The 13,301-nt window shown below is 46.3% G+C and overlaps 1 protein-coding gene and 1 long non-coding RNA gene across 2 annotated transcripts in view; one reads left to right on the plus strand and one right to left on the minus strand.

Annotated features, from left to right (window-relative positions):
• Window positions 1-13,301, minus strand: part of LOC308590683 — a 122,079-nt gene that overhangs the window by 32,036 nt on the left and 76,742 nt on the right. The window lies entirely within an intron of this gene.
• Window positions 1-13,301, plus strand: part of LOC308590505 (homeobox protein otx5) — a 78,623-nt gene that overhangs the window by 11,803 nt on the left and 53,519 nt on the right. Inside the window, exon 2 of the mRNA XM_081200612.1 lies at window positions 5,379-5,584. The gene's annotated coding sequence lies outside the window, so the exon portion shown is untranslated. The remainder of the gene's footprint in view (window positions 1-5,378; window positions 5,585-13,301) is intronic.

A 13,301-nucleotide genomic window follows, 5' to 3' on the forward strand; every position in this document is an offset into this window, starting at 1 on the left:
TGCTTCCTAAACTTTGGAACTCACTGCCTGTTGACATCGGTCCCTACTGGACTCTTTTCGGCACCCGCTAAAAACATTTTTGTTTAGGGAAGCATGCCCAGATATGTAGAATGCCAACACATAGCTTTAATCTGTTTTTAGTTTTAACAATTCAAAGAGTTGTTCTTAACTGTTTGCTGCTGGTGGTTTTATTCTCTTCGCAAAATGCTTTGAGGTGTGTTGTTTTTTCCCCAACAATCAAGGCGGCGCATAAGTTTTATGAAACGAAATAAATACAATTTCAGGGAGGTGGTAGGAGCTGGAAGTCTCTCCCACCGTTGCCACTGCTGTCAGATTGCCAGGCAGTTATTTTTATTTAGCGTATTAAATTAATGTCGACTTCTCTGTGCAGAAAGAAGCCTAATTTTCCGCCAGCCGCACGCTCGCCTGAAAAACAAGGAGGCTTGCTTTGGCAGGGAGAATAGGACCTGTTGGTATGTTGCAAGCCCAGAATTATATCGCCATGCACTTCCCCCCCAGCCCACCCCCCCAACAGCCCACCCTCCGGACACCGGTCCGGGCTGCCTCCGAGTCCACCCTCTGCACATTTCCAAAGGTATTAACAAGAGCTTGGAATTCCTGGATGGATTTGTGCACAATGATGCCTTTGTCCTGTCTCTTCTGTTTGAAGCCCGCTCCCACAAGCCACGTGTCCCCCTCGGGTCTGCGGTTTTGCCCTTCCAATTCAACATTTGGGTCGGGCGCTCGCTGACAGGGCCAGGGACTTGCTGTCAGATCACTTGCGGGACCCTCTCAAACACTGCTCAGGACCGTGAAAAGGGTAGAAATGTGCCAAGCGTTTAGTTATTTTAAGTCATGGGTAGGCAACCTAAGGCCCGGGGGCCGGATCCGGCCCAATCGCCTTCTGAATCCAGCCCGCTGACAGTCTGGAAATCAGCGTGATTTTACATGGCTGTATTTTCATACTTTGTTGGAAGCCGCCCAGAATGGCTGGAGAAACCTAGCCAGATGGGCGGGGTATAAATAATAAATTATTAGTATATATTATGAGTAGAATGTGTGCTTTTATTTAAAACACATCTCTGGGTTATTTGTGGGGCCTGCCTAGTGTTTTTACATGAGCAGAATGTGTGCTTTGTTTAAAATGCACCTCTGGGTTATTTGTGGGGCATAGGAATTCGTTTGGTTTTTCATCTTCAAAATATAGTCCGGCCCCCCACTAGGTCTGAGGGACAGTGGACTGGCCCCCTGCTGAAAAAGTTTGCTGACCCCTGTTTTAAGTCATGGGTAGGCAACCTAAGGCCAGGGGGCTGGATCCGGCCCATTTGCCTTCTCAGTCCGGCCCGCGGACGGTCCAGGAATCAGCGTGCTTTTACATGAATAGAATGCGTCCTTTTATTTAAAATGTATCTCTGGGTTATTTGTGGGGCCTGCCTGGTGTTTTTGCATGAGTAGTATGTTGTTTTTTAAAAAAATTTAAAATGCATCTCTGGGTTATTTGTGTGGCATTGGAATTCATTCATTCCCCCCCCCCCCATATAGTCCAGCCCCTGGATGAAAAAGTTTGCTGATCCTTGTTTTAAGTCATTGCATGTGACGGGGGTGTCCCGTTTGGGTTTTTATGGCCTAGCCACCAAAACGCCTCAGGAATATCCCCAGTTGGCATAGAATTGTAGAGTTGGAAGGGAACAAGGCAGGAATGTCAGCCGAAGCATCCATGATAGATGGGAGAGAAAACTCCCAAGATGCAAGAGTCATTTTGGCAAATAGTTCAATCCTTTACAGGGATACCTTTGGCAACCTAACCAGCCATAGGGAGCAGCCCCTCTGGCAACCATTTTGGGCGGTTCCTTGCCCTCTAAAAAAAAAGAAGGCAAACCTAGCAGACGGTTATTCTAATAAAGAGCAGGCTAGACGTTTTCTTAAACAACTTTTAAAAAGTGAAAACGGTTTACCACAACGCCTACAGAAAGAGAACTTCTCTGGGAATTCGCCGCCTTTCTTACCAGGCTGTGCAAACAACCCCGTCTTAGTTAAACTAAGACAGATACTTAGCTGCCCGCAGCAATTAAAAGGCATATTAAACTCTCGTTTCGAAAGGTTTATGCCCATCGGTAAACCCAGCCGTCCGATTTAAAAGACTCTGAGCTGTTAAGACAGAGCAGTGCACAGCCTTGAATCGATGCACTTAATTGCTATATAAAAAGAGCAGATTGAGCAGCAAACTTTAAGCACTGGTTTGGGGGGGGGGGTTCATCGTTTCAGGACTTTTCCCATTACGCTCCTGAAGCCTCTGAGGTTTGGGTGCCATTTTACACACCCACACCCACACACCCACACACCCACACACCTGGATTGGGGAAAGTGTGACTTCCAGGTGAGTTTGAGCCCTAATACCACCAAAGTTGCTTTTAAAAAAAATCAAGCTACTAGTCCATAGGTATTGGAATACAATAGCCAATGATCAAGGGAGGGAAACAATAGTCTGAGGGCGGAATTGTTGTGGGAATTGAACTCTCTCTCTCCCCCCCCCCAATAAATAAATCTCCTTATCAATTTGTTTCTTCGAAATGCACAGCTTAGGTGAATTTGCAGTTCTTCTCCAGGGTGTAGTAGCCCAGGGAGGGGGACAAACGCCCCCCTTAAATCAAGTAAATAAATAAAAAATGCTTAACAAAAAAATGGAAATGTAGGAAGTTTTTGACAGGTTTTTCTGAGCACTTGGAGGTCCGGAAAAAGTGATTTTAAGCAACGGTGGTTAAGAGTCGTTTTGTTCCGAATCTGCTAGACAGAGCCAGTCAGAGGATAATAACAGGTGGGGCTGTCCTGGCTGCCCCCCAACCCCCCCCCCCATAAATCCTGGCTACACCCATGGACCTGGATTAACTCATATATTGGAATCTTTTTAAACCAAGGCCCTTCTAGCGGCAGTGCCCCCGCACATTTATTTTTTAGAAGTGTGTCCTTAGAGGGAGCCCAATGTAGAAAAGGAAAGGGGTGGAGGACAGAGAAGCAAAAAAAACCCAAGGAATCAAATTTATTTCCATGCTTTGCCTTGTCTTCCTTATCAGGATCAATATACGAAACAGGATGGTAGCCCAGTTTCCTTGTGTTTTGGGTGCGGAGAGGCCTGGCTTCGCGTGTTCATGCGCAAGTTAACTAAAGCCTCTCTGCCAACTCGGCCGACCTCCCTCCATCCTGCTAGAGGTGACCTTTAAAATATATTAACACCCCCACACAAAAAAACCCACCCTATCCCTGTGGGGTGCCATGATCCTGCAAGCCGTAGCGTCAAGCAGGCCGAAGACGGGCAGCTTTGCCCTACGCCAGCCTAGGATGTCAGACACTGCCAGCTGTCCTCGTCCAGATTAATGTCACTCACTTGTTAGGCCCCCGGTGGAGTGGATAATTTCTTCCTTTTTTTTGCCATCTCCTGGATTTAGCCCCCCCCCCCCAACTCTCTCCCTCCTTCCACAGTCCCATCGCTTTCGTGGGCAAGGTTGGGGATGAGAACACGAGGGTTTATAATATGGGCTGTATTAATACCTTGGTTTTCCCTTCTGCAAAATAGGGAGATTTTTTTGGGAGATTGATTTGGTTCAGTAGATAGAGGTTGCCTCCATGAGACCCGCGGATGGATCCCAGTTCTCCCCCAGAACTCACGCACTGTGATGGCCTTGCAAAGGCCTCGTTTCTGCTCTGCTCAAATCATCGTATTGACACTGTATGGCCCTCTGTCATGGATGCTTTAGCTGAGATTCCTGCATTGCTGGGGTTTGGACTAGATGACACTTAGAGGACCCTGAGATCATATTCGGGGGGCCTCCTTCATGTGCAGCCTGCTTGAGAGGTCCAGAGGGTGGCAACACGAGAGCGGGGCCTTCTCTGCAGTGGCTCCCCATCTGTGCAATGCTCTCCCCAGGGACGTTCACCTGACACCTTCATTATACACCTTTAGGCACCACGCAAAAACGTCCTTTTTAACCAGGACTTTGATTGACCTGATCAACATCTCATACCCTTTTAAAATGTGGCTCTTTTGGGGGGGATATTATTGGGTTATTGCTTTTACTTTAATTTTATATGCTGTGATCTTTTTATGTGAACCACCTGGCATATAAATTCAATAAATTCAAATTCAATTCCCTTCCAACTCTGCAATTCTATCCAAATCTTGCATGCTGTGGACATCTAGTCGAAAGCCCATCTCCTCAGAAGATCTGGCCTTGCTGCACATAACCTGGTGGGTGCAAGGGGTTGTTAAAAGATGGGAAATCGAAAAAAAAAGCCTGAATATGCTGTGCCATAGATGAAATACCAAAACAACAACAAACCTCTGGTTACATGAAACATATTCAATAAACACACAAGACGTAACCGGCTGTACGTTTGACAAAATAATATATACTATTCATTGTACTGAATTGTAGATTTCAACAGAAGTAACTCATAAAGTTCAACGAAAAAAGTAGAAGACCCAGTGGATCAGTTCATTCTCTAATCAGTTTATGCATAAGGTATGTGAAAGTGTCTGTTCCACCTGTCTGTTCATAAAGTCCAAAAATCCACACAAAAGGTTGTTGCAGTTCCACAGAATCCTTTCACAGAGTCTAAGGCAAGGATTTCCGGAATATTAGCCTTGTTTCGCCGTCTTGGGCTTCATCAGTAGTACAAACTCTAGGTAATGCAAATAAATACAGTATCGTAATCTCACACATTTTCACAGCAAAATTAAAATAAAAAACGTCAACAACCGTACATACTATATATGTAGTATATGTCTCAGGACAGTGGAACTTATAGCATAGTAGTAGCATAGTAGTAGCAACTTTTACAGAGTAGAGTTATGACAAGCACAATATTTATTTAAGTAACAGGTGTTGGCAATCAACAGACACAAAATTCCTACTTTTTTCGTTGAACTTTATGAGTGACTTCTGCTGAAATCTACAATTCAATACAATGAATAGTATAAATTATTTTGTCAGACGTACAGCCGGTTACATCTTGTGTGTTTATTGAATACAGTGGTACCTCAGGTTACATACGCTTCAGGGTACATACTCTGCTAACCCAGAAATAGTGCTTCAGAACTTTGCTTCAGGATAAGAACAGAAATCGTGCTCCGACGGCGTGGCGGCAGCAGGAGGGCCCATTAGCTAAAGTTGTGCTTCGGGTTAAGAACAGTTTCAGGTTAAGTACAGACCTCCGGAACTAATTAAGTACTTAACCCGAGGTACCACTGTATAGATGAAATACCAGCAATGTCCCCTTCCTGTCTCTTCTTGAATCTTCGAGCCACGACACGAACTGAGCAAGCTGCAACCCTCCCTCTCCTTTTCTCTCTTCACACTCTCTCTCCCTCTTTCTTTCTGCAGAACCGTGCAGGTACATAACCCTGCTGCCCTCTGCACCTCCGGATCCCGCACGTGTACCAACAGATCCGGGAGATGCCGGCAGAAAGAGCTATTGTAAAAGCACGGGGGATATTCTGGCGGAGACAAAGGGTCTGGCTGCTCGGGTGAGGCTGGAAGAGGTACCCCCCCTCTGAAGCAGGCGCAACGGGGTGCAGGCCGCAAGCATGGTAGGTCGCTTCCTTTGCTAGTCGCGGGAAAGGGGGTGGGTGGGTTTTGAGAACCGGGGTGTCCTCAAACATTCTCTCGTAACTCTTGGAGACGCGAACTAGGCTGCTTGTTTCGAATCCGAGGGAATTTACGCAGGAAGCTGACTTTTAAGGTTGGCAAAGCTTGGTGTGGTCAACACGGGCTGGCAGCAGCTCTTTGGAATTTCGGGCCCGTTTAGGGGTGCCATTGGGGATCAAACCTGGGACCTTCTGCATGCAAAGCAGGTGTTCTGCCACCAAGCTACGGCCCTTCCTCTGAAATGGAGTTTCCTAGAGGAGTCTTGTTGTTTAGTTGTGTCTGACTCTTCGTGACCCCCTGGACCAGAGCACGCCAGGCACTCCTGTCTTCCACTGCCTCCCGCAGTTTGGTCAGACTCATGCTGGTAGCTTCGAGAACACTGTCCAACCATCTCGTCCTCTGTCATCCCCTTCTCCTTGTGCCCTCCATCTTTCCCAACATCAGGGTCTTTTCCAGGGAGTCTTCTCTTCTCATGAGGTGCCCAAAGTATTGGAGTCTCAGCTTCAGGATCTGTCCTTCCAGTGAGCACTCAGGGCTGATTTCCTTAAGAATGGATACGTTTGATCTTCTTGCAGTCCATGGGACTCTCAAGAGTCTCCTCCAGCACCATAATTCAAAAGCATCCATTCTTTGGCAATCAGTCTAGAATCCCATGAAAAGCCGGTTGGTGCAATTCGAAATATTGAAAAGGCTTTACGTTCCATTTGGGAGCAGGCCTGGATCTACTAGATCTCTCTCAGGCATCTCTGGGGAAGGCCTACAGGTCTTTGCGTCCGTCCGCCCCCGGCAGTATCCATGGACGTAAAAGTGTGGCTAACCTGCCCTTTTCCTCACAAATGGAGAGGGGTTGGGGAATATTCTGGCGTTGTGTGCAGTTGAAACGGAAAGCCGAACGTATAATTAATGTGTTTTGTGGCTTGTTTATTATTTCTTGCATTTATATCCTGCTTTTTTCTCGAGGTGGTGTACCTGGTTTTCTCTCCCCCAGTCCTCATTTCGTCCCCAAAACAACAACCCTGTGAGGGAGGTTAGGCTGAGAGAGCCAGTTACTGACTCCAAGGTCACCCTGTGAGCTTCATGGCTGAGTGGGGATTCGAACCCAGATCTCCCTGGTCCTGGTCTGACACTAACCACTGCTGTCTATCTAAAGAGATGTTTTTGACTGTTCCATGGGGAGGGACAGAGGTGAGGAAGGAGGATCGGATGAAGCAGTGTAGAGAATCAGTGTGCCTCTGTTTCCTTTTCTGCTCCAGAAGCAAATGATAATAATAATAATAATAATAATAATAATAATAATAATAATAATAATAATAATAATTTATTTATTATTTATACCCCGCCCATCTGGCTGGGCTTCCCCAGCCACTCTGGGCAGCTTCCAAAAGAATATTAAAATACTGTGATACATCAAACATTAAAAGCTTCCCTAAACAGGGCTGCCTTCAGCTCTCAGTGCCCCTGGATCCGGGGGGAAAAGGATGCGGGGCTTTCAGATTAGAGCATGGGTAGGCAAACTAAGGCCCGGGGGCCGGATCTGGCCCAATTGCCTTCTCAATCCGGCCCGCGGATGGTCCAGGAATCAGCATGTTTTTACATGAGTAGAATGTGCCCTTTTATTTAAAATGCATCTCTGGGTTATTTGTGGGGCATAGGAATTCGTTCATTTGCCCCCCCCCAAAAAAATAGTCCGGCCCCCCACAAGGTCTGAGGCACAGTGGACCGGCCCCCTGCTGAAAAAGTTTGCTGACCCCTGGGTTAGAGGGCTGTGTGGTTCTTAGGTAGCAATGAAACCTAGCATCTCTCAAAACGAAACATTGGAACCATAATGATGGCTTTCCTGTGCATCAGGGAAGAAGATTGTTAAGCATTTTGAACATGGAAAATGCCACTCATGCAGTGAATATTTATTTCTGCATTTGTTATTAAACATGTTTCTAATCTTCCCTTCGTCATGAAAGCTCAGAGCAGGATGCAATACAAATTGCACTTCCCAAAATATATAAACCACAAAACAAACAATGGAACAAACTAAAGAGGATAAATACAGCACATATTTTAAATTTAAAAAAAAAACCCTATGGGATGGATAGTTTACTTTCTCATTGAAACACTGGGATCTTGTTAGCACCCAAGAAAACAAAGTGATCTAACCGGGAGCCACATATAAACTTACTTCCAAATATACTATTGCCCTTCGTTTGTTTTTTATATCTTTCATAAAATTTATATACCACTTGATTCTGTGAAAAACCCCTCAAAGTAACCTAGGAATTACCTGGCTTATAAGTAGGCCTAGAATGTCCCCAGTATGGCTCCCCTTTATCACACACACAGCCCAACAAGACAACGACAAAAATCCACCAGCAGCATTATTGTTGTTGTTTAGTTGTGTCCGACTCTTTGTGACCCCATGGACCAGAGCACGCCAGGCACTCCTGTCTTCCACTGCCTCCAGCAGTTTGGTCAAACTCATGCTGGTAGCTTCGAGAACACTGTCCAACCATCTCGTCCTCTGTCGTACCCTTCTCCTTGTGCCCTCCATCTTTCCCAGCATCAGGGTCTTTTCCAGGGAGTCTTCTCTTCTCATGAGGTGGCCAAAGTATTGGAGCCTCAGCTTCAGGATCTGTCCTTCCAGTGAGCACTCAGGTATGATTTCCTTAAGAATGGATACGTTTGATCTTCTTGCAGTCCATGGGACTCTCAAGAGTCTCCTCCATCACCAACAACATACAAATCAATATGGCTAACCTGACCCAAAACACCCACCCACCCTCACTCACACATGAAAACAAAGACCGCCGCCACCAACCACAAATGAACAACCACACCCTAGGCCAACCCCAACCTCTCTCACCACCAAAGGAACACAAGTGAACAGCAGAGAACCTGCACAAGCAACGCTGACACCAAACCCTACATATAGTAAGTAAAATAGGAACATGGCCTCCCAACCCCACCTCCACTCACCTCTCCCGCCTCCCCCTCTCACCCCCTTTTCTTCCTAATGTCTCAAAAAATGAAACTGATTTGTAGAAATGTTACATGGGGGGGGGGGGAATACGAGAGAGACATTGCACACACTTTTGTAAATCAAGAAAATCTTTAATAATAATACAAAAGTAGGCCTAGAATGTGTATTTGACTAATCAGGTAATCAGTTTAAACCTTTCACCTTCTGAAAGGGTTTCCCAGATTAAAAAATAAAGCGTATGCCATATTTTTCAATGTGTATGCAATCTTTCAGAATCCTACAGATTGCAAGCATCACCTTACTGGCATAACACACTTGTTCCTGGAATCAGGACAATGGATTTACTCATATGCAGATGTATGCAAATGCCTTCCATTGCTAGGCTAAATGTCCATGTTATCAGCCAAATAAGAGATTCCGTTCATTGGGTGACGGTCCTAACAATAAGTGAAGCATTTTATTTTATTTTATTTTATTTTATTTTATTTATTTATCTCTCTCTCTCTCTCTCTCTCTCTCTCTCTCTCTCTCTCTCTCTCTCTCTCTCTGGGGCATAGGATAAGTGTGATCCTGACAAAAAGTTTTGAGGCCGGGGAGTTCCCACTTTAGCCTTGGAAGTGAGCCATATTTAATCACTAGGTAGATGACGAGGTGATGATCTGGCAGCAGGAAGGCAAAGGCTGGGCAGGGGTTCCCTTCTAAATTGTTGATTTCATTGTGAAGCTCTCTCTCAGCAGACAAAGGAGCCCCGTTTTGCTTATCAGTAGCCTCCAGCCATGCACAATTGCCTTGCTGAGTGGTCCACTAATTAGATGGGGCAAGGAACAATGCCAGCACACCTTTGGAGAGGCTTTCGGGAGGAGAGGACAGATTGGGGAAAAGGATGACTGTGACAACCTTGCTTTGCGTAAGAAGGCCGCCTTAGCTGCAACCTCCAGGGCTTGGCAGGCCCGCTTCGTCTAGAGGAAAAAGGGGAGGGAGGAAAGGAATAAAAAAGGGCAATAAAATTAATAATGGCTTTTGGTGTCTCGCAGGGTAATGTGGCAGCCCAGCCCAGTAGTAAAAAAAGGCAGATGGCATTACTTTCCCGAGTAGAGAGGAGGGAAGGGAGCACTTTAAGATTCTCATGGTTCCCCTGAACATCCCAGGTGAGATCCAGGTAACAGCAGGGCCTCTGCTATGCCCTCCAGGCGGCAGGGAACTGAGGGCTGTCTTGTGCCCATTGTGCCGATGGAGGCGACCGGGCACCACAGCTTGCAGCAGCTGCACAATAGGGTTGCAAATTTGCAAACGGACCGGGGGGGGGGGGGGACCAGAGGAAAGCACCTGTCTTGACCTTGGCTGCTTTTGTGCCTCTTGAGCTTGGGATCTCATAAGTTGGAAGGGACCCCCCCCCCCATCTAGTCCAACCCCCAGCAATGCGGGAATAATGTGCAAATGTGAGCGAGTGAAATTTTTCAAGGCAAGGTGGACTTGGCAGGGTGGAAGCATAAGAACAGCTTTTTAATATCTATATTTCCAGGTACTATGAATGCTCCCAGCCCCTGGGAGCTGGGTGGGGGGACTACCTGCATCCATGCAATTTATTCCCCCCCCCCTTTTATTAATTTTCACCCTCTCTTAGGAATTTGTTTTCTCCGTCAGCTTTCGTGAGAAAGTTGCCCGCTCCTGCCTCTTTCACATCTTCAGTCAATGAACAAAGTCGTAACTGTGATTGGCGTTTGGGAAAGCAGATCTTTCCAATTAAACAGAAAGCGACACACCCATTGCCTAGGCTTTAGACAAGGAGTTTTCTGGTCCCCACTTCAATTTAAAGCCTTTTATTTTAATCTGATTGGGATCTTTTGCCCAACGTGGGACTTGAACCCACGACCCTGAGATTAAACAGTCTCATGCTGTACCGGCTGAGCTATTCCAGACAATTGGGAAATTTTTAAACAGCTGGAGAAATTTGCTGTCCTATCGAAGAAGAACAAAACAGGTATCCAGGATTTTCGGAGAGCTGTGATGGGGCAGTAATATCTCACCTCAAAAGTAAGAGGTATAGGAAATTAGGTCTTATTTCATGCAGCAAAATGTGATTCCCTCGCTCTGAGTTTGTAAACATTTTCATTTAAAAAGTTTATTGTAGTGCTGATAACATAACATTCATTATTATTTCGCCCCTATTTGAGGGGACCCATAGCCGAGAGAGCGAGAGTTACGTCAATCTTGCAAAATAACCTAGTATTACCTTTTGTTTGAAGGTGCTGCAACAGTTTATGACAACGAAATCCTGAGTATCTGATTCCCTTCCCATACAGTGAGGGGGGAAAAGTATTTGATCCCCTGCTTAATTTGCCCATTTGCCCTGTGATGGAGAAATGACCACTCCGTAATTTTAATGGTAGGTTTATTGTAGCTGTGAGAGACAGAATAACAACAGAGGAAAACCCCAGAAACCCAGAAGAAAAGTCAGAGATTGATGTGCATTATAATGAGTGAAATAAGTATTTGATCCCCTATCAACCAGCCAGATGTCAGGCTACCTGGTATCTGCACTGTATTCAACGAGCTGAGATTAGAAGCACCTGCTGTAAGGGAGAGGTCTTACCTATAATCCAAGCTCGTTACAGTACCTGTACAAAAGACACCTGTCGACAGAAGCAATCAATCCAGCAGATTCCAAAGTAGCCACCATGACCAAACAGCTGTCCGAGGATGTCAGGGACAAGCGTATAGACCTGCACAAGGCTGGACTGGGCTACAAGACTATTGCCAAGCATCTTGGTGAGAAGGTGACAACAGTTGGTGCAATAATTCGCAAATGGAAGAAACGCAAAATAACTGTCAACCTCCCTCGGTCTGGGGCTCCATGCAAGATCTCATCTCGTGGAGTTTCAATGATCATGAGAACGGTGATGAAGCAGCCCAGAACTACACAGGGGGAACTTGTCAATGATCTCAGGGCAGCTGAGACCGTAAAGGTAAAGGGACCCCTGACCGTTAGGTCCAGTCGCAGGCGACTCTGGGGTTGTGGCGCCCATCTCGTTTTAGTGGCCGAGGGAGCCGGCGTACAGCTTCCGGGTCATGTGGCCAGCATGACTAAGCCGCTTCTGGCGAACCTGAGCAGCGCACGGAAACGCTGTTTACCTTCCCGCCGGAGCAGTATCTATCTACTTGCCCTTTTTGGCGTGCTTTCGAACTGCTAGGTTGGCAGGAGCTGGGACTGAACAACGGGAGCTCACTCTGTCGTGGGGATTCGAACCGCTGACCTTCTGATTGGCAAGCCCTAGTCTCTGTGGTTTAGACCACAGCGCCACCCACTTCCCCAGCTGGGACCATAGTCACCATGAAAACAGTTGGTAACACACTACGCCATGAAGGACTGAGATCTTGCAGAGCCCGCAAGGTCCCCTTGCTCAAGACAGCACATGTACAGGCCAATGCACATCTGAATGACCCAGAGGAGAACTGGGTGAAAGTGTTGTGGTCAGATGAGACCAAAATCGAGCTCTTTGGCATCAACTCAACTCGCCGTGTTTGGCGGAGGAGGAATGCTGCCTACGACCCCAAGAACACCATCCCCACCGTCAAACATGGAGGGGGACATATTATGCTTTGGGGGTATTTATCTGCTAAGGGGACAGGACACCTTCACTGCATCCCCTTAGCAGATGGACCATGTATCATCAAATCTTGGGTGAGCACCTCCTTCCCTCAACCAGGACATTGAAAATGGGTCAAGGATGGGTATTCCAGCATGACAATGACCCAAAACACATGGCCAAGGCAACAAAGGAGTGGCTCGAGAAGAAGAAGCACATTAAGATCCTGGAGTGGTCTAGCCAGCCTCCAGACCTTAATCCCATCGAAAATCTGTGGAGGGAGCTGAAGGTTTGAGTAGCTACACATCAGCCTCGAAATCTTACTGACTTGGAGAGGATCTGCAAAGAGGAGTGGGACAAAATACCTCCTGAGATGTATGCAAACCTGGTGGCCACCTACAAGAAACGTCTGACCTCTGTAATTGCCAACAAGGGTTTTGCCACCAGGTACTAAGTCATCTTTTGCAAAGGGATCAAATACTTATGTCACTCATTATAATGCACATCAATCTCTGACTTTTGTCTTCTGGGTTTCTGGGGGTTTTCCTGTTGTTCTTCTGTCTCTCACAGCTACAATAAACTTACCATTAAAATTATGGACTGGTCATTTCTTTGCCAGAAACGGGCAGATTTAGCAGGGGATCAAATACTTTCCCCCCTCACTGTATGACAATTATTGTTATGACTTCATTCAAGGGCTAAAGACATTGAAAGGTGAGAGGAGACTAGTTAAAAGAGAGAGAGAGAGAGAGAGAGAGAGAGAGAGAGAGAGAGAGAGAGAATAATGCCTACGCCTTTTGTATCTTGGGTTCTCTTAAGGGCTGGATCTTTTCTTTTAAAAAAACCAAAAACTGGGAATCTGGGGATTATGGCTTATCCAGGAGGTACAACTGCCCTCCTTCTCCCCACTCCTCCCCACGGATGCCCCTGACTGCGTTCACAGGCAAAAGGCATGTTCATATATCTCAGTTTTATTAAACTGAGATATATGATCACCTATGCCAGGCCAATGCCAATCAAGTCTAAATTAGCATTTGCTCTGGGTTCCTTTTTTTATATCTCTGAACGGCTGCAGACAAGTTTGCGTTCTCGATTTCGGTT

The sequence above is a fragment of the Podarcis bocagei genome, assembly GCF_964188305.1.
Source record: "Podarcis bocagei genome assembly, chromosome: 7".
Lineage (NCBI taxonomy): Eukaryota > Metazoa > Chordata > Lepidosauria > Squamata > Lacertidae > Podarcis > Podarcis bocagei.